This window comes from Macrobrachium nipponense, chromosome 19 (genome assembly GCF_015104395.2).
Source record: "Macrobrachium nipponense isolate FS-2020 chromosome 19, ASM1510439v2, whole genome shotgun sequence".
NCBI lineage: Eukaryota > Metazoa > Arthropoda > Malacostraca > Decapoda > Palaemonidae > Macrobrachium > Macrobrachium nipponense.
The window spans coordinates 32981673-33000201 of NC_061088.1; the positions used below are offsets into that span (position 1 = coordinate 32981673).

Here is an 18529-nt window from a genome sequence, read left to right on the forward strand (position 1 = left end):
ATTATCATTTACATCATCTACCCAACAATTAAAGTCTCCACCAATTAATGTATTTTTAATATCGTCTACCACACCCACAAGAACACTAAATTCTTCAATGAATTTCTTCATATTACTCCCTGGTGGTCTATACAATGATATTATATTCAATACCTTACTGTTCTGTTTCAGTTTTAAATAGATATATTGCAAACGTTTCAAATACTATTTCATTCATGATAGAAACCCATAGAGAAGGTTTTCGACACGAAGACACCTACTCCTCCTCCAGTTTTTATCCTTTCTTGGTACATGGTAGAAATCATGAGTACACGGCGTCATCTCCTGAATCTTTGAGTTATCACTAATATTTCCCTGCAACCAAGTCTCAGTTAATAAGCATAAATCTAATTCCATTTCAATTAATAAGATTTCACAATCTTTAAGGTTTTATTCCCCACCGATTGAATATTATCAAAGACCACACTTAACCAATGGGCTAGACTCCATGATCGGTCCTATTTTTTATCTTGGTAAGCTCCTCCTTGTATACTTTACAGTTTTTCATCATAAGTCCTATGATTCGTATCACTGTAATTCCTCATTGAGCAGTTATATGAACTCTGAGACAAATTGTAGTCCATTAAGACAATCTTATTCATAGACTTTATCAGTATGTAATCAGGAAGAAACTGCTATTAACATTCATCCGAACTTCTTCAAGATCTTTAACTTACTTCTCTCTCTTAGCAACTTAAATTGTTTTTTTTATTATTAATATATTTTTGGGTTACTTTCTGCCATGCAAGAAGTCTTCCAAAAGCTTCGTCAAATATCCTGAAGGATCCTAAATCTTATGGTAGTTAGTGCACAGCTGTACCATATAAGCCGCAAGAAGATAGTGCATGAGATTATATTTCAAACTGGGTAGGGCTTTAAAGGAAAAGTTACAACTTGCATTGCAATAACAAGATTCTAAACGATAAATCAAGATAGCTATCTCCTCGAATAATGTAAGTTAGAACCCCGTTCCAGAGTATCTGGACCGTGGTTAACAAACCTATCTATAGTTATATTTAACTTCGTTTCCTTTTATATCCCGGATTCTTTCGACAGCTTGCTATTCTCGCACTGTTGTTCCGTGATTATATCCTGATCTCATCTTCCATTAGCTTCAGTTTTAATACTCTTCGTTAATATGCTTCGTGATTTATTTTTTCTTATATACGGTTGCACCACATTACGTTATGAGATGAGTAACAGTGGAGCTGTCCTCAAAATCTCAAAATCATCTCAGATCATATTGTAGGATATGTGTTGGAAAAGGAAAACTGTCCCTGAATCAGATTGAACATTAAGCATCTCCTTTCATCTGACCTCAAGTACTGTTACTGTTGGAGATTGACCTCTAAACTAAAATAATAACAAAACTTTGAACTGGTTATCCTGACCCCAATTTATATCGAGTTCCTGAGTAAAATTGTCGTGGTAGCTATATCAGGATTGCATGCTTACGGTAAGGATATAATTGCAATTAGCCTATAGCACATGCTGTTAATGGTTACTTTATTGCTGTATGTTGATCGAGAAGGTAGGCAAGTAAAATAGCCTAGGTACCCACACAGCCTACCTACCTACCTACCTACTACCTTAGCTAGGTGTGTAGTTTTCGGAAATACCTAGGTAGTTTGTTGTAACTCATTAACCCTCCTCCCCTTAGTGGACGTAACACGTTGAAACACCTCCTCGTCCTCGCCCAAAGTCTATTACTAGGTAGTAGTAGCTAATACCTAGAGCGCCTACTAGCCTATAGGGAACCCGGGATTTGGATTGGAATAAACAGGACTGCATCTATACTCTGTTTTTTTCCATGTCCATCCGCCTGTGGTGTTTGCACATGGTAACACTGCATCCTGGGCTTTAAATAATATCCTGTTTCGAATACCTAGGAACAGTGTATCTCACATACAGTAAATTGTTAATACACTTTTCAGTTGCAAATGTACACCTAGATATCCTTTTATTTAGGTAGTACCTAAAACTTACACATAGCGCAACTATTTAAAGCCCGTGACGCAGTGTTACCATGCGAAAACACACAGGCGGATGGGCAGATGGAAAAAAACAGAGTATAGGCTAGCTACCTACCCAAAATTCATCTCTGTAAACCTTACTAGGCTAGGTACGTACTAGGCTAAAATACCAAATGACCAGCCTCTACCATAGCACGACCACCTTCCCGAGAATCGAAAATTATGGCCTTACTAATCTGTGACTTTGGAGAAAAATCTTCTCTTGAGAGGAAAGGAGAGGTCTCGAGGTGTTGCTTCGATGGACACTAGCTCTTGACCACTGTATATCCTGGGTAACAGGACATATTAAAGTACTTTTTCAGGTAGGTAGTCGCACTGCGGTAGAGGCCGGCCATTGTGTATTTTACCCTAGGTTAAATGACCAAGCGGTAACATGCTCACTCGCAGAAAGACCACCTTTTCACTCGATATTTAATTGGTGAAACAACAATACAATTAAATCTTTAAACATACCATTAAAAATATTGAAATTTCATCAACAAAATTAAATACTAGGGGGAACAACTTACTGGACTAGCGGACCCAGTTTCCACTGCGTGTGGATCCACCCTCCAAAAAAGTACTTCAACACTTTCAGACACCGGAGATGGGCACCAGTCACAAGTTGTTGGTGGTGAGGTATTTTCTCCAAAGTTAGAAATTAAGGTCATGTTTTAAGATTAAACAGAGGTTAATGAAAGTCTGGCCCTACACAGTGCACAAATACCTCCATGACAATTTCAAAATTTTTACTTACAACTCCGATTATTTAGAAGATTGATGCCATCTCAATGTTTGCGGAGTCACTTATGTCAAAAAACCTCCCATTTCCTGTGCTAAATCCGCGCACCACTTGTACCCATAGATGCTGGGTCACTTTCTTCACAAGAATCGTAAACAGTGACACTAACCACGGCTTATCCAAGGAAACTACGATTTTTTGGTAGAAGAAAAAGCATGCCATAGATAATTATTTAAATAAATAGTTAAACATCAATATTTTACATATTCATGATTATTAATTTGAAAATATTCGTTGTTGAATAAGTAACTAGATTCCTTACTCAAATATCAACAGCTTTGCTGTGAACAGTACCTACGGCGTTGTTTGCGCTCTTCTAGTGTTCAGTTTGCCAATTGATATGTGTTTACCCTCCAAACTGGGTATGAGACTTACTCAAAACTGGGGAAATAAGTGAAATTAGCGTATCTATTTGTTGTATATATTCATAATAGAGCAATTTTATTATTATTGCATTACTGTGACAACTAGAATTCATGGAAACATTTAGTAGTAAATGCATCAATGTATGTTTGAAGCTCCACTAATTTGGCAACGATGACATTTTGCCATTCCTAGCATGCAGACTTCAATATTGAAGGTTACATTTATTTCTGGCATACAGTTATTAAAAAAAAAGTCAGATTACTAATATAGACTTAAATCAATGAAAAGTGCTAGCAAAGAAAAAAAAAATTATTTTGTCATAAACCACTAATCTGTTGTCTGCTCCGCGATAGTTTTCAGCAGCCAGATGTACGACAAGGTTAGAAACATTGGATTGTATCTAATTTAGAAATATCTGTAATTTTTCGGGGTTAATTTGGTTACAAAAAAGGGGTAATCGACATGAATTAAAATAAACATTTTGAAGCAACATAAAGTAAAGCTAAACTAAATAATAGTAAAGTAAACAATTAAGGGAATAGCTTTGCACCTCAAACCGTGTACTCGTGTGCTGCCTGCAACTGTGTTTGTGGAGTGAGCGCTCGGGAACCAGGAACAGCAACGTAGTTCAAGTGCAATTTGGAGTGGATTAAGACCAAAACATGTATAATTACAATCAAATAAGCACTGTGGAGTTTCAATTGTGATGGCAGTAAGGATAAAACCACCGATTACAAGGTATCTAATTTAGAAATATCTGTAATTTTCAGGGTTTATTTGGTTGCAAAAAAGGGATAATAGACATGAATTAAAATAAACATTTTGAAGCAACATAAAAGAAAGCTAAACTAAATAATAGTAAAGTAAACAATTAAGGGAATAGCTTTGCACCTCAAACCGTGTACTCGTGTGCTGCCTGCAACTGTGTTTGTGGAGTGAGCGCTCGGGAACCAGGAACAGCAACGTAGTTCAAGTGCAATTTGGAGTGGATTAAGACCAAAATCATGTATAATTACAATCAAATAAGCACTGTGGAGTTTCAGTTGTGATAGCAGTAAGGATAAAACCACCAATTACAAGGTAAAAATGAATTTCAGTTCAAACCATGACCCTGTGAAAGATATTGGATCCTTTACAGTTACGAATGGCACCTCAGGCGGTTGACGCCATATTGGATTTAAAAACTGCCTTGAAAACATATTTAACAAAGACCTCACATGCTTATTTTAGTTCATATGGCACTTTCATATATCACAGAAACTTCAATCTTTTGAATGGTATGCTTAAAGATGTAATTGTATTCTTGTTTCACTAATTAAAATATCGAGTGAATAAGGCTGATCCACTCGATGACGATGGATCCACTGCGGTGTTTCCCTCTAGTATATGAAACCGCCATACAAGGTAAAATAAGCATGTGAAGTCTTCGTAAAATATGTTTTTATACATTTAACTTACCTGGTCAGATATATACTTAGCTATTTGACTCCGTCGTCCGACAGAAATTCGAATTTCGCGCACACAGCTACCTGTAGGTCAGGTGATCTTACTACCTGCCGCTGGGTGGCAGGACTAGGAACCATCCCCATGTTCTATCATTTTTTTCTGTCGGCCATACTGGCAACATCGTTGTGGGTATCTCCGGCTGGATTCGTATTTTGCATCGCAATTGATCTTCGTTTGGGACTTCTCGGTGACGTATTTGCATTGATTGTACTGGCATACACGATTGTGACCGTTTTTGAATTTGATTTGGATTGTTCAACAGATGTCTGATTCTGGAAATGTGGTGAGAATGTGTGTGATGCGGGTGTAAAGTTAGGATGCCGAAGGCATCAATTGATCCTCATACTATTTGCAGGAAATGCAGAATGTATGAATGTTCTTTTGGTAATACTTGTAATGAATGCAAGGATTTGAGTGAGGAAGAATGGAAATCTCTAACCTCATACGTGAAGAAGTTAGAAAGAAACAGGGTGAGGAGGTCTTCTTCCAAACCTTTATCTAGTTCTAGCGGGGTTATTAGTAATAATATACCCTCTTCTCCTTTTACTGCCCCATCTAATGTACCTGCTCTTTTATTAGAACACACAGATTCGGCATCTGATGATAGCGAATCTTTAAAGCCGCGCTCTTCGGAAAATGGAAACCAAAATGGCGGCCTATGAAGGTAAGCAGTGTAATTATAGTGCTGTGGATAGTGATATAAGTGTTCCCAGTGCAGTGGAGGGGGCGTCTGATTGTCTCACAACGCTCCCAGGCCTAGACCTCTTTCAAGCTCCCAAGCCCAGAGGAGAAGGAATGTCGAAAGCCGTAAGGAGGTTGTGGAGGATCCCCAACAGTCAGACGTCCCTTCGGCATTTTCTGTATCGCCACAGAATGCCAGAGAACGTTTGGACGTTACAGAAAAAGCGTTCTGCGTGAGTGTTTTCTCCTCCTCGGAGAATTCCTCACCTAAAAGAGGGTGGAGAATCGGCGGATCTTTCTCTGCCCCCTTAAGAGACGTTTGGATGAACCCAGGATTACTTCTAGTCCTGAGCGTTTTCAAGAGGAGGACCATCCAGTAATTAAACAACCGAGGGTAGACAATAATGAAGAGACTAAAAGAATCCTTCGCACTATGCAGGATTCCATCACTTCTGTGGGAGTTCTGTATAAAGACCCTCCCAGAAGGAAAGACGATTTCCTGCCTATTAAGAAGTCTAGGCTATCGAGGGTTTCAGACTCGCCATAGTATTTTGTCTTCCTCTGATTTGGAATCGGATTCATCAGCCTTGCATAGGCCGAGCAGGATCCGTTCTCCTGTCAAACGCAAGCACGAGACGCCAGACAAGAGCGTCGAGTTTGCGAGACGTGAAACGTCAGCCAGGCGCGAGCGTCAAGATAGGCGCGTCATGCCATCCAGAAGCAGGACCCGCCTCCCAGGAACGAGGATCCAGGCAAGAGCCAGACGCTACGATGCGACGAGACGTCAACAAAAACGCAGGACACCTCTCAGGTAGAGAGTCGTCAGGCAAGCGTCAGGAACGCTCCAAAGCGGTTGACGCAGCCAGAAGCATGACGCCTCCCAGGAGCGAGGTGCGAGGCAAGAGCCAGGACGCTTCGAGGCGCGAGACGTCAAAACAAGAAGCAGGACGCCTCTCAGGAGAGAGTCGTCAGGCAAGCGCGAGGACGCTCCTAAGCGGTTGACGCCAGCAAGAGCAGGACGCCTCCCACGGGAGCGGCTTCTCCTGATAGAGAATCGGTCAGGAAAGAGCGATCTCCTTCTAACCCTGGAACTGGAAGAGATTTTCTGAGGAAGAAGTTTCAACTAACGAGGGACTTTCCAATTATAAAGTTTTAGCCTCGTTACTTCTAGAGGAGTTTGCGGATTCTCTTAGTCCTGCAGCTCCTCCTTCGCCGAGATCTGCTGTTTTCGAGCACAAAAAACCCCCGAAATCCTCGGCTTTCTTAAATTAAAGATGAAACCGGCGATCTCAATGAAGAAAGCCCTCCAGTCTTTAGATTCGTGGCTTTTATCTAAAAAGGAAACTTTGAGAACGGTTTATTGCTCTCCTCCTCCAAACTGACGGGGAAAAGAGGCATTTGGTATAAGACAGAAGAGGCGATGGGATTGATGCTCCCTTCGTCGGCGAGATTCAGATTTCTCGAGTCTTGTAGAGTTCTGTGAGAAGACAGTCTCTCCAATTCAGCAAAGGCGTCCTGGAGTATGTCGGAGTTAGATCAGCACTTAAGGGAATTTTTCACGTCTTAGAGGTATTCAACTTCTTGGATTGGTCTCTTGGGTGCTGGCTAAGAAGACGATGGAGCCAGATTTTTCTAGATCCAGAAACTTTGCACAGTGTCCTATCTTGCATGGATAAGGCTGTGCAAGATGGTTCTGGTGATTGTTGGGCGGCTCTTTTTTGGATCTGGGGATGTTGAAAGAAAAGATCCATTTACAGTTCCTTCCTAACGAAAGTGAGTTTCTCCTTCTCGAGAGGGCCGCTTTATTATTCGCACCTCGGTCAGAACATCTGTTTCCTTCATCTTTAGTGAAGGATGTTGCGAGATCCTTGTCGGAAAAGGCTACGCAGGACCTTCTTGTACAATCTACAAAGAAAAGTAGACCTGCAGTTAAGACTCAGAAGAAGTGGCTCGGACTCCAGTGGTGCCCTTTCGTGGAGCCCCTTCAACTCGATCAACTTCGGAGAGAAGACCCTCTGACAAGCGAGGGAGGTCTTCCTTCCGCTCTTTTAAAAAGAGCAATAGCAGCCATGTCCTCCAAGCACAGGTAGGGCCCAGACTTCAATACTTTCTGGATGCCTGGTCCGTAAGAGAAGCAGATCCCTGGACTCTGTCTGTCCTACAGAAGGGGTACTCATTCCCTTCGTAGACAGACCTCCTTTGGCAACATCTCCAAGGATTTGTCGACGAGTTACAAGGACCCTGGACTGAACGAGACTCTCCTTCAGACGGTGGTGTCGATGAGAGGACAAGAATGCTATAGAGACTAGTGCAAGATCCTTTCTCCCCGGGGTTTTTACAACCGCCTTTCTTGGTTCCAAAGGCTTCGGGGGGATGTGGAGACCCGTCCTAGATGTAAGCGTCCTGACAGGTACGTGGAGAAAAAGAAGTTCTCCATGGAGACTTCAGCTTCAGTTCTGTCTTCCCTACGTCAGGGAGATTGGATGGTATCCCTGGACCTTCAGGATGCTTACTTTCATGTTCCGATTCACCCATCGTCAAGAAAATATCTAAGATTTGTTGTTCAAGGACAAATCTTCCAATTCAGGGCCTTGTGCTTCGGCTATCGACCGCCCCTCAGGTATTTTACGTATCTGATGCGGAACGTGGCCAAATGGCTTCATTTAGAAGGGATACGCATCTCAATGTATCTCGACGATTGGCTAATCCGGGCCAAGTCAGAGAAACGGTGTTTGGAGACCTACAGTCTACTGTGAATCTAGCAAAGACGTTAGGATTACTCGTGAACCTCGAGAAATCGCAGATGATCCCCAGTCAGAACTTAGTCTATTTGGGATTCGGATGGATTCTCGGGGTTTTCGGGCTTTTCCGTCCCAGGAAAGGATTGCTCGGGGATTACAAAAAATCTCGAGCTTCCTAGAGAAAGAACGGAGTTCGGTGAGGAGTGGTTAAGTCTTCTGGGAACCCTTTCCTCACTAGAACAGTTCATTTCGCTAGGAAGACTCCACCTTCGCCCTCTTCAATTCTTCTTAAGAAGAATTTGGAGTTGGAAGAACGGACAGCTTTCGGACACTTTCAGTATTCCTCTGGAAGTATAGAATCATCTGAAGTGGTGGATTTTTCCTTAGAAAAAGAACGAGGGCTTGTCTCTAGAAGTTCGGAACCCAACCTAATCTTGTTCTCAGACGCTTCAGAGAAGCGGATGGGGGAGCGACTCTAGGGACAAAAGAAATATCAGCCAATTGGAGGAAGGATCAGCTAGACTGGCATATAACTCCAAAGAACTTTATGCCGTTCTTCTAGCTCTAAAAGCCTTCGAGACACAGGTGTTAGGTCAAGTGGTACAGGTCAACTCGGACAACACCACAGCGTTGGCCTATATCAAGAAACAAGGGGGAACTCACTCTCTTTCTCTGTTCCATATAACAAAAAGAGCTGTTGTATTGGGCAAAAGAAAAGAAAGTGACTCTTCTCACAAGATTCGTGAAAGGAGAGAAGAACATCAGAGCAGACAGGCTAAGCAGGTTTAAACCAGTTCTCCCCACAGAATGGACCCTTCACATTCAGGTGTGTCAAGCTCTGTGGTCCCTGTGGGGCAGTCCACATATAGACCTATTCGCCACCTACCTATCCAGAAGGATAGAGAACTTTTGCTCCTTAGTGGAAGACCCGAGAGCGATAGCGGTGGAACGCCATGCTACTGGACTGGTCAGGCCTAGATGCTACGCATTTCCCCCCTTCAAAATGTTAGGAGTGGTGTTAAGAAAGTTTGCGGCATCAAGAGGGACGAGACTAACACTCATCGCTCCCTTTTGGCCGTCTCAAGATTGGTTCACAGAGGTACAGGAATGGACAGTGGACTTCCCAAGATTTATTTCTTCCACACAGGAGAGATCTTCTCAAACAACCCCATTTCGAGAGGTACCATCAAAACCTCCCCGCTCTCGCTCTGACTGCCTTTCGACTATCGAAAGACTTGTCAGAGCGAGAGGCTTTTCAAGCAAGCTTCAAAATCAATTGCTAGGGCCCGGAGATCTTCAACTATTCGGGTCTACCAATCAAAATGGGATGTATTTAGAAGATGGTGTAAGAAGAATAAACTGTCCTCTTCCGATACCTCTGTGACCAACATAGCTGATTTCTTGATTTTCCTTAGGGAAGAATCAAAATTATCAGTTTCTATACCATTAAAGGTTATCGAGTATGCTTTCGGCCGTATTTCGAAACAGAGGTTTGAGAATTGCAGAAGATAAAGACCTCCACGATCTTATTAGATCTTTTGAAACCTCAAAAACCTTTCTCCTCGCACTCCGAACTGGAACCTAGATGTAGTTTTGAGATTTCTATCATCTAGTAGATTTGAACCTCCTCTCAACGCGTCGTTTAGAGATCTAACGAGAAAAATGTATTTTCTTGTTGTCGTTAGCGACTGCGAAGAGAATTAGTGAAATACACGCTCTAGATTCTCGAGTAAGGATTTAAGAGCGATGCGGCAATTTGTTCTTTCCAGACTCTGTTTCTGGCTAAGAACGGAGAAACCCCTCTAAACCCTGGCCAAAGAGTTTTGAAGTTAAAGGACTTTCAAATCTAGTAGGAGAGGAATTAGAAAGATCTTTATGTCCGGTTAGGAGCTTTGAAGTTCTATTTAAAGAAGAAGAATGAAACTAACGGATGTAAACAAAGCCTGTGGTGCGCAGTTAGGGATCCTAGTAGACCCATGTCAAAAAATGCATTAGCATTCTTTGTGAGGAGCATTATTTACGGATGCTCATAATGACTGCACTGAAGACTCTTTCAGGACTCTCCGAGTGAAGGCTCATGAGGTAGAGCGGTAGCCACTTCATTAGCATTCAGAAGAATATGTCTTTAAAAGACATTGTGGATGCGACTTACTGGAGGTGTAATTCAGTGTTCGCATCGCACTATCTCAAGGACGTTAAAGTAACATATGAAAAGTGTTTCTCTCTGGGTCCTTTTGTATCAGCCGATACAGTGCTGGGGCTGGGAGCACATAAACGATCCTTAGAAAAATTTGTATTTGTTCAAAATTTTGATAGTACATAGATCTACCTTGTGAGACGAGTTGTTGGTTTTTTCTGCTGATTAGTATGCTTGCTGGCGCACGGACGTCCGAGCTTGGATCAGTGGGGAATCAAGAGACGTCTTTACTGAATAGATTGTACAAACATTTTTTTTTAATTTTATTTTTATTTTTTTGTACTTTACTGTACGAATGTTTGTGTTTCGAGTTGTGGCGTTTGCAAGAGGTTAGGGGATAACTTCTTGCAATCTAGAACTAACATGGATAGGTTGAGGTGATCGGGATCGATGTTGTGCTCCTTGTATAGGTCTTGTCAAGTAAGTGGATAAGCACCCATTGACGTAGTCCTTCCAGGATCTACCAAGTAAGCGGGTAAGACCCCTTTGGCAGAACCACAAGAACTCTTAGCCATAGATCAATATCTCGCTGAGGTCTCTTGAGACTGTCTAGACTCCTGGATTGTATTCATGAAGTCTTCAGTCTAAACAGGTAGGAACCAAGGTTTTATTTATTTATTACCTACAACGATAGTTGTGATCCTGTTTGATTCTATATTTAGCTGTCTCTTTCCCACCTCCAATGGTGTGAATCAGCTAAGTATATATCTGACAGGTAAGTTAAATGTATAAAAATGATATTGTTATGATACAATAAAGTTTTATACATACTTACCTGCAGATATATACAAAATTATACCCCCCACCCATACCTCCCCTCAGGAGACAGGCGGTATAGAAAAAATTATGATGAGAACATGGGGATGGTTCCTAGTCCTGCCACCCAGCGGCAGGTAAGTAGATCACCTGACCTACAGGTAGCGTGTGCGCGAAATTCGAATTTCTGTCGGACGACGGAGTCAAATAGCTAAGTATATATCTGCCAGGTAAGTATGTATAAAACTTTATTGTATCATAACAATATCATTTTGTTCATGCCACTTACTGGCTGATATATATTAGCTGTATTTTCTGAAGTCCGACAGAATTTCAAAACTCGCGGCACACGCAGTGGGCGGCCAGGTGGTAGTACCCATTCCCGCCGCTGGGAGGCGGATATCAGGAACCATTCCCATTTTTCTATTCATATTTTTTTCTGTCGCCGTCGGGTAAACAACTGTTTACAGACCTCTGCTCAGGATTTTTTGGATTTGACTCGCTTTTAAGTATCTGATTGGTTTTGTTTTTTTGGTATTGAATTGGATTGTTGAATTGGCATGCGCGATAGTGGACCGTTTTTTGACTTTGGATTGGCTTTTCTGTAAACGTGATGTCTGGATCAAGTGCTGTGAGTTTCAGAGTGTGTGTGAGGACTGATTGTAAGGTGAGGCTACGGGAAAGCATCGGTAGACCCCCCACACAGTATGTATGAGTTTGTAGGGGGCATAATTGTTTGGTGGATAATCGGTGCAATGAATGTGAGAGATTGACCGATGATGATTGGAGAGTATATGAGTCCTATCGCCTTAAATTGGAACGCGATAGGATCAGGAGGTCTTCCTCCAGGAGTGGTTCTACCAAAGGTAAGGCTAATATCTCTCCTGTATTAACCCTGTAGAGTTTGCATCTCCTAAACCTGTGTTGCCGGGCTCTGATTCTGTGTCGGAGAAGCTAATGCTCTCTCTCTTATTTTGGAGTCTCTACGCACTCTGGAGACCAAAGTGAAAGCCTTGGAAACTGGCTCGGTGCAAGTGTGTGATCGTGCCCCTAGTGTTGTGGGGGGGAGGGGGGCGTCAGATCGGCCCCATAATGCCTCTAGCCTAGACCTCTATCGGACTCCCAAAGACTCAGGGAGAGGGTGTGTCGAAAGCCGCAAGAGGGTTACGGGGGCTCCCCACCGATCTGGCGTCCCTTCGGCAGGCCTTGTTGCAAAGTCCCAGGCTGCCAAGGAGCGCGTACGAGCGCGCGTCCTGAAGGAGTGCTTTTCGTCCTCCGAAGCGTCCTCCCCGCGCAAGGGTGGAGCGCTCGGAGAGACTCTCGTCCTCTGAAAAGGACGTTTCGTGTTGAGGACGCTTCAGTCGTCTGTATCGCCCCGCTTTCGTCGGAGGATGCGTATGACGCTTTTCCGCCTCAGAAAAGGGGTAAGATCTCCCTCCGATGAGGACGCTGGGTTGCGTTGCACAGGCGCGTCTCCCTGAGAAGCAGGTAGCTGTACCTGTGAGAAGGAAGGCGGCGTCCCCTCCGCCCCTCGTCTTCTCGCAGGATCAGTTCCTGCTTCCTCTGTTCGTTCCGTCTCCAACGAAGAACATTCTTTTGTCCCTTCAGGACCAGCTATCGACGCTTATGGCTCAGAGGACTCGCCCAGCAGCAGTCGAGCCTAAGCGGAGGAAGGACCTTAGACTGCCCGTCAAGAGGACGAAGCAGTCTCCTTCTCCCTCTCCTACTTCGTCTCGTTCGCGATCGCGTCTCTTCGGCGATTCGCCGATCTCGTTCGTCCTCTAGGAAGACGTTGCGTCAAGACGCTTTTGAGGACGCTCGGCAGGACGCTCAGCACGACGTTCGACAGGACGCTCGTCAGGACGCTCGTCAGGACGCTCGGCAGGACGCTAGGCAGGACGCTTGGCAGGACGCTTGGCAGGACGTTCGGCAGGACGCTCGACAGGACGCTTGTCAGGACGCTCGGCAGGACGCTTGGCAGGACGCTCGGCAGGACGCTCGCCAGGACGCTCGGCAGGACGCTCGGCAGGACGCTCGGCAGGACGCTTGGCAGGACGCTCGACAGGACGTTCAGGACGCTCTTCAAGACGCTTTTGGGGACTCCGACCAAGAAGTCGTACCCCAAGACGCTAGTTTGCGCGCACATGCATGTTATTCCGGCTAACATGTCTTCCCTTTCGTGTAAGAAACGTAAGGACGCTTCTCTGGCAAGTGAGGCTGCCTCGGGTGTCGCTAAGGACGCTCGTCCTCGTCAGGACGCTCTACCTGCTTCAAGTGGTAAGCGCCATAAAGAAAACAGCCGAAATAAGGCTTCATCCAGTAAGATAGGGGTCCTTTGATTAAGACAAGACCCGACATTCGTACGCCCTCTCCGGACAGGCGGTCTCCTCTTCCGTTTAGAGAAGAAGGAGAGCTGAGTAGTTCGGCTGACTCGGTTGAAGAGGAACCTTCTGCTGCCCCTTCAATCTCAGATTATAAAGTTCTCGTGCGGCTGTTGCGTTCGTCCTTCGAGGACAAGTTTCAGCCTGCAGCTCCCAAGTCTCCTCCTTCGCAGTTTTCATCCTCTAAGACTGGTAAAACTCCGGAGTTTGTTGAGATGAAACTTCGCTCTCCACTAAAGGCGCGTTCAAGAAAACTCCAAGATTGGATGGTACGAAGGAGAGATCAAGGCAAGACAACTTTCGCTTTGCCTCCAGCTAGACTCAGCTGAAAGGGGTATTTGGTATATAGAACCAAAGAAGAAGTGGGGGGGTTCGTATCCCTTCTTCAGCTCAAGGAGATTTTCTCCAGCTTGGTGGATTCGCAGAGGAGGTCTCTTTTATCCACTGCTAAAGTGACCTGGACCTCTACGGAGACGGACCATCATTTGAAGGGTCTCCCCCCGCTCCGGACCTCTTGAAGTTTTCAACTTCCTTGACTGGTGCTTGGGAGTTCTGGATCTGCAGCGAGAAGCCAGAATCTCTCAGTCTGGGGAGCTTGTCCAGCGTGTTAGCATGTATGGACAAAGCCGTCAGGGATGGTTTCGGAGGAGATCGTCTCTCATTTTGGAACGGCCTTATTGAAGAAGAGAGCTTTGCTGTGCAATTTCACAGCTCGTTCGGTTACTCCAGCTCAGAAAGCGGATTTGCTTTTTTCTCCTCTTCGAACCATCTCTTCCCAGACTTTAGTAAAGGACCTGACTAGCAGTTTGCAAGAGAAGGCAACGCAGGACCTCTTAGCCCAGTCTACAAGACGTTCGGCAGTACCTTCAACTTCTTCAGCTTCGGTTCGACCGCCGAGAAGGTTAAGCCCTTTCTTGGGGCTCCCCCTCGAGAGCAGCTCCTCGAGGGAGAGGGTTTTGTTTTCACGAGGAAGAGCTTCCTTTAAGTCAAAGCCTTCCAAGTGAGAAGCATGTCCTTCAGACACCAGTCGGAGCCAGACTGAAGTTTTTTGCGGGAGCGTGGAAAGAGAGGGACACGGACTCTTGGTCCCTCAAGATCGTGGAGCAGGGTACAAGATCCCCTTTTTAGATCTTCCTCCTCTTTCTACGACTCCCAGAGACCTTTCTCCATCCTATCAGGGAGAGAAGAAGCAAGTGTTATTCGATCTTCTTCAACAAATGATCGAGAAAAGAGCGGTGGAACAAGTCGCGGACCTTGGGGTCTCCAGGTTTTTACAACAGGATTTTCCTAGTACCGAAGCAGTCGTCAGGTTGGCGTCCAGTTCTAGATGTAAGCAGGCTCAATCTTTTCGTGGAAAAGACCAAATTCACGATGGAGACGCCTCATTCTGTTCTGGGAGCCTGAGAGCCGGGCGACTGGATGGTGTCCTTAGACTTGCAGGACGCGTACTTTCACATCCGATCCACCCTCTTTCAAGAAAGTATCTAAGGTTTGTCTTAGACAAAAAAGTGTGGCAGTTCAGAGCTATGTGTTTCGGCCTGACCACGGCTCCAATGGTGTTCACCGTAGTCATGAAGATGCGGCGAGGTGGCTACACTCTTCGGGGATAAGAGTTTCCCTGTACCTCGACGACTGGCTGATCAGAGCGTCGTCGAGAGAAAAGTGTCAACCTCGAAAAGTCGCATCTGACCCCGACACAGTCCATCGTGTATCTGGGGGATTCAGATGGATTCAGTGGCTTTTCGAGCGTTTTCGTCCCCACACAGGAACGTCAGCGGCTAGGTTTAGAAAAGATCTCGGCCTTCTTAGGGAAAGAGACTTGCTCGGGAGAGGGAATGGAGAGTCGCTGGGAACCATTTCCTCGCTAGAAAGGTTTGTTTCCTTGGGAAGACTGCACCTCAGGCCTCTCCAGTTTTTCCTTGCGGACGAGTGGAAGGCCAAGGACGATCTCAATGCCATATTGAGAATATCTCTTCCTATAAAGAACCATCTAAGATGGTGGTGGTTTTTTTTTTTTTTTTCGACCCTCAGAAGCTACAGGAGGGCATGTCCCTAAGTCTTCTAGAGCCCCGACTAGTGTTGTTCTCCGACGCTTCCATCACGGGCTGGGGAGCAACACTAGGAGGGAAGGAAGTGTCAGGCTCCTGGGGAGGGGAACAGGTAGCCTGGCACATAAATGCCAAAGAGCTTGCAGCAATCTTTCTGTCTCTGCAGTTCTTCGAAAGGAGTTTGAAAGAACAAGATTGTTCAGGTAAACTCAGACAATACCACAGCACTCGCTTATTTGAAAAATCAGGGAGGAACACACTCCAGAACTGTTTTTCTGGCGAGGGAGATTCTGCTGTGGGCGAAGAGAAGAAAGGTGACAATCCTGACGAGGTTCATTGCAGGAGTGCAAAACGTCAGGGCCGATCTTCTCAGTCGTCGGGAACAAATCCTACCGACGGAATGGACCTTGAACAGACGTGTGTCGAGACCTTTGGAGGGTTGTGGGGACGTCCTCTGGTCGACTTATTCGCGACGTCAAGGACCAAGAGACTTCCTCTTTATTGCTCCCCGGTCCTGGATCCAGAAGCGATCGCTGTAGACGCGTTGCTTTGGAATTAGACGGGTCTAGATCTGTACGCCTTCCCACCATTCAAGATTTTGGGGGAAGTCATGAGGAAGTTTGCGGCCTCAGAAGGGACGAGGTTGACCCTGATCGCTCCGATGTGGCCAGCGAGAGAATGGTTCACAGAGGTCATGTCTTTCCTTGTAGACTTTCCAAGGACATTGCCCTGGAGGAAAGATCTACTCAAACAGCCTCACTTCGAAAGGTTTCACCAAACCTCTCCGCTCTGGGTCTGACTGCGTTCAGACTATCGAAAAGTTGGCCAGAGCGAGAGGTTTTTCGAAAGCAGCTGCGAGAGCAATCGCAAATGCAGACGTGCTTCCACAAGAGCCCTGTTTTACCAATCGAAGTGGGCTTCCTTCAGGCATGGTGTAAAAAGGAGGGAGTTTCCTCTTCCTCGACCTCTGTGAACCAGATAGCTGATTTTCTGCTCTTTCTCAGGAATGTGCAGAAATTAGCGGTCCCTACCATCAAGGGATATAAAAGCATGTCGTCAGCGGTTTTTAGGCACAGAGGCCTTGACCTTTCTGACAACAAGGACATTCATGATCTTTTAAAATCTTTCGAGACTTCGAAGATTCCTCAAATGAGACCTCCGTCATGGAACCTTGACGTGGTTCTTAAGTTCCTTATGTCAAGCCCTTTCGAACCGCTTCAGGCAGCGTCTCTTCGAAACTTGACAAGGAAGGCTCTTTTCCTAACTTCTCTTGCGACGGCTAAGAGAGTTAGTGAGATTCAAGCGTTTAGTAATTTAGTGGGATTCAAAGGAGACAATGCTGTCTGCTCTTTGAACCCAACTTTCTTGGCGAAGAATGAAAATCCTTCGAATCCTTGGCCGAAAACTTTCGAGATCAAGGGTATGTCAAGTCTGGTGGGCCAAGAACCAGAGAGAGCCCTGTGGCCCGGTCAGGGCTCTCAGTTCTATGTACATAGAACAAAAGAGGTAAGAGGTCCCTCAGGTAATTCTCTGGTGCTCTGTGAAGAGACCAGAGTTACCTTTATCTAAGAATGCTGTTGCTTTCTTTCTGAGGGACGTCATTAAGGAGGCTCATTCATCTTTCCAGAAGACTGATTTGAGCCTCTTACGAGTGAAAGCTCACGAAGTTCGAGCTGTCGCTACCTCTCTTGCCTTCCAAAAGAATATGTCAATCAAGGACATTCTTGATTGCACCTTTTGGAGGAGTAACTCCGTCTTCGCCTCACATTACCTAAGGGATGTGAGAACGATTTATGACGACTGTAATTCACTGGGGCCATACGTTTCTGCGGACACAGTCTTGGGGTCCGGAAGTAGCTCTTTCCCTATCCCTTAGTTAGGCTTAGGTTAGTTTTATTGTTGTGTTTTTAGGTGTGTGAGTCTTATGTGAAAGATCTCCCATCCTTTAGTTAGTTTTAAGGGGGTTTTTGAATAGTTGGTCAGGTGGTGGTCAGTTGCTTCGTTGCCCTCATATGTATGGCTCGATGGTCTTGTCACGTTGAGGTCTCGTACCCGTTGACAGATCATCCAGAGCGCAGCCAGCTACAGGTCTCCACCTGGCTGGCAACTCTGATTTAAGCAAAAGCAGCCTTAAGTGACAGTAATCACAGAGTCTACTTTGCTAACAGGTGAGGAACCAAGATGTATATCATCTACTTAATTTAAGTTTCCTAAAAAATCCTATTCTGTCTCTTCCCACCATCCGAAGGTGGGATTCAGCTATATATATATCTGTCAGGTAAGTGGCATGAACAAAATGTTATTGTTATTATACAATTAAGTTTGTTCATGAAACTTACCTGACAGATATATATGTAGCTGTATTCTCCGAAGTCCGACAGAATTTCAAAATTCGCGGCACACGCAGTGGGCGGCCAGGTGGTAGTACCCATTCCCGCCGCTGGGAGGCGGATATCAGGAACTATTCCCATTTCTATTCATATTTTTTCTGTCGCCGGTCGGTAAACAAACTGTTTCAGACCTCCGCCTAGGATTTTGAAACTTCATTAGCCGCTTAAGTATCCTAATTATTCCTGTCGATTATTGACTTGGATTGTGGCTAGGCATACGCTATCGTAAATTTTTTCATTGCATTTGATGTCTGAAGCTAGTTAGCCTAGTTTCAGACTTTGTTGTCTGCATGGGGTAAGGTGAGGCTACCGGAACTTCGGTAGACACTCGCTTAGTATATATGACGTTTACATGTTTCTTTGCATAAGTTCAATGTAATTAGTGTAATGTGTGACTGATTACGGAAGAAGGAGGATTCATGTACGCATTTTAGAGCGTGTTAGAATCAGGAGTTTTCCTCCACAGTAAACAGAAGTTAGAAATAATGAACCTTCTAACCTCCTGTAGATTTTATTTTGCCTAACCCTGTGTTATGGCTTACGGGCCTAGAAGAAGTGTCTGCTAGAGGATTACATCAAGTAATCTTAGACTAAAGTGCTCGCTCTCCAA

At 44.7% G+C, this 18529-nt stretch overlaps 1 protein-coding gene across 1 annotated transcript in view; it reads left to right on the forward strand.

The window, feature by feature from the left end:
* Positions 1-1223: 1223 nt before the first annotated feature.
* LOC135215783 (torsin-2A-like) overlaps positions 1224-18529 on the forward strand; it is a 33244-nt gene continuing 15938 nt past the window's right edge. The window contains 1 exon segment of the mRNA XM_064250735.1: positions 1224-1495. The gene's annotated coding sequence lies outside the window, so the exon portion shown is untranslated.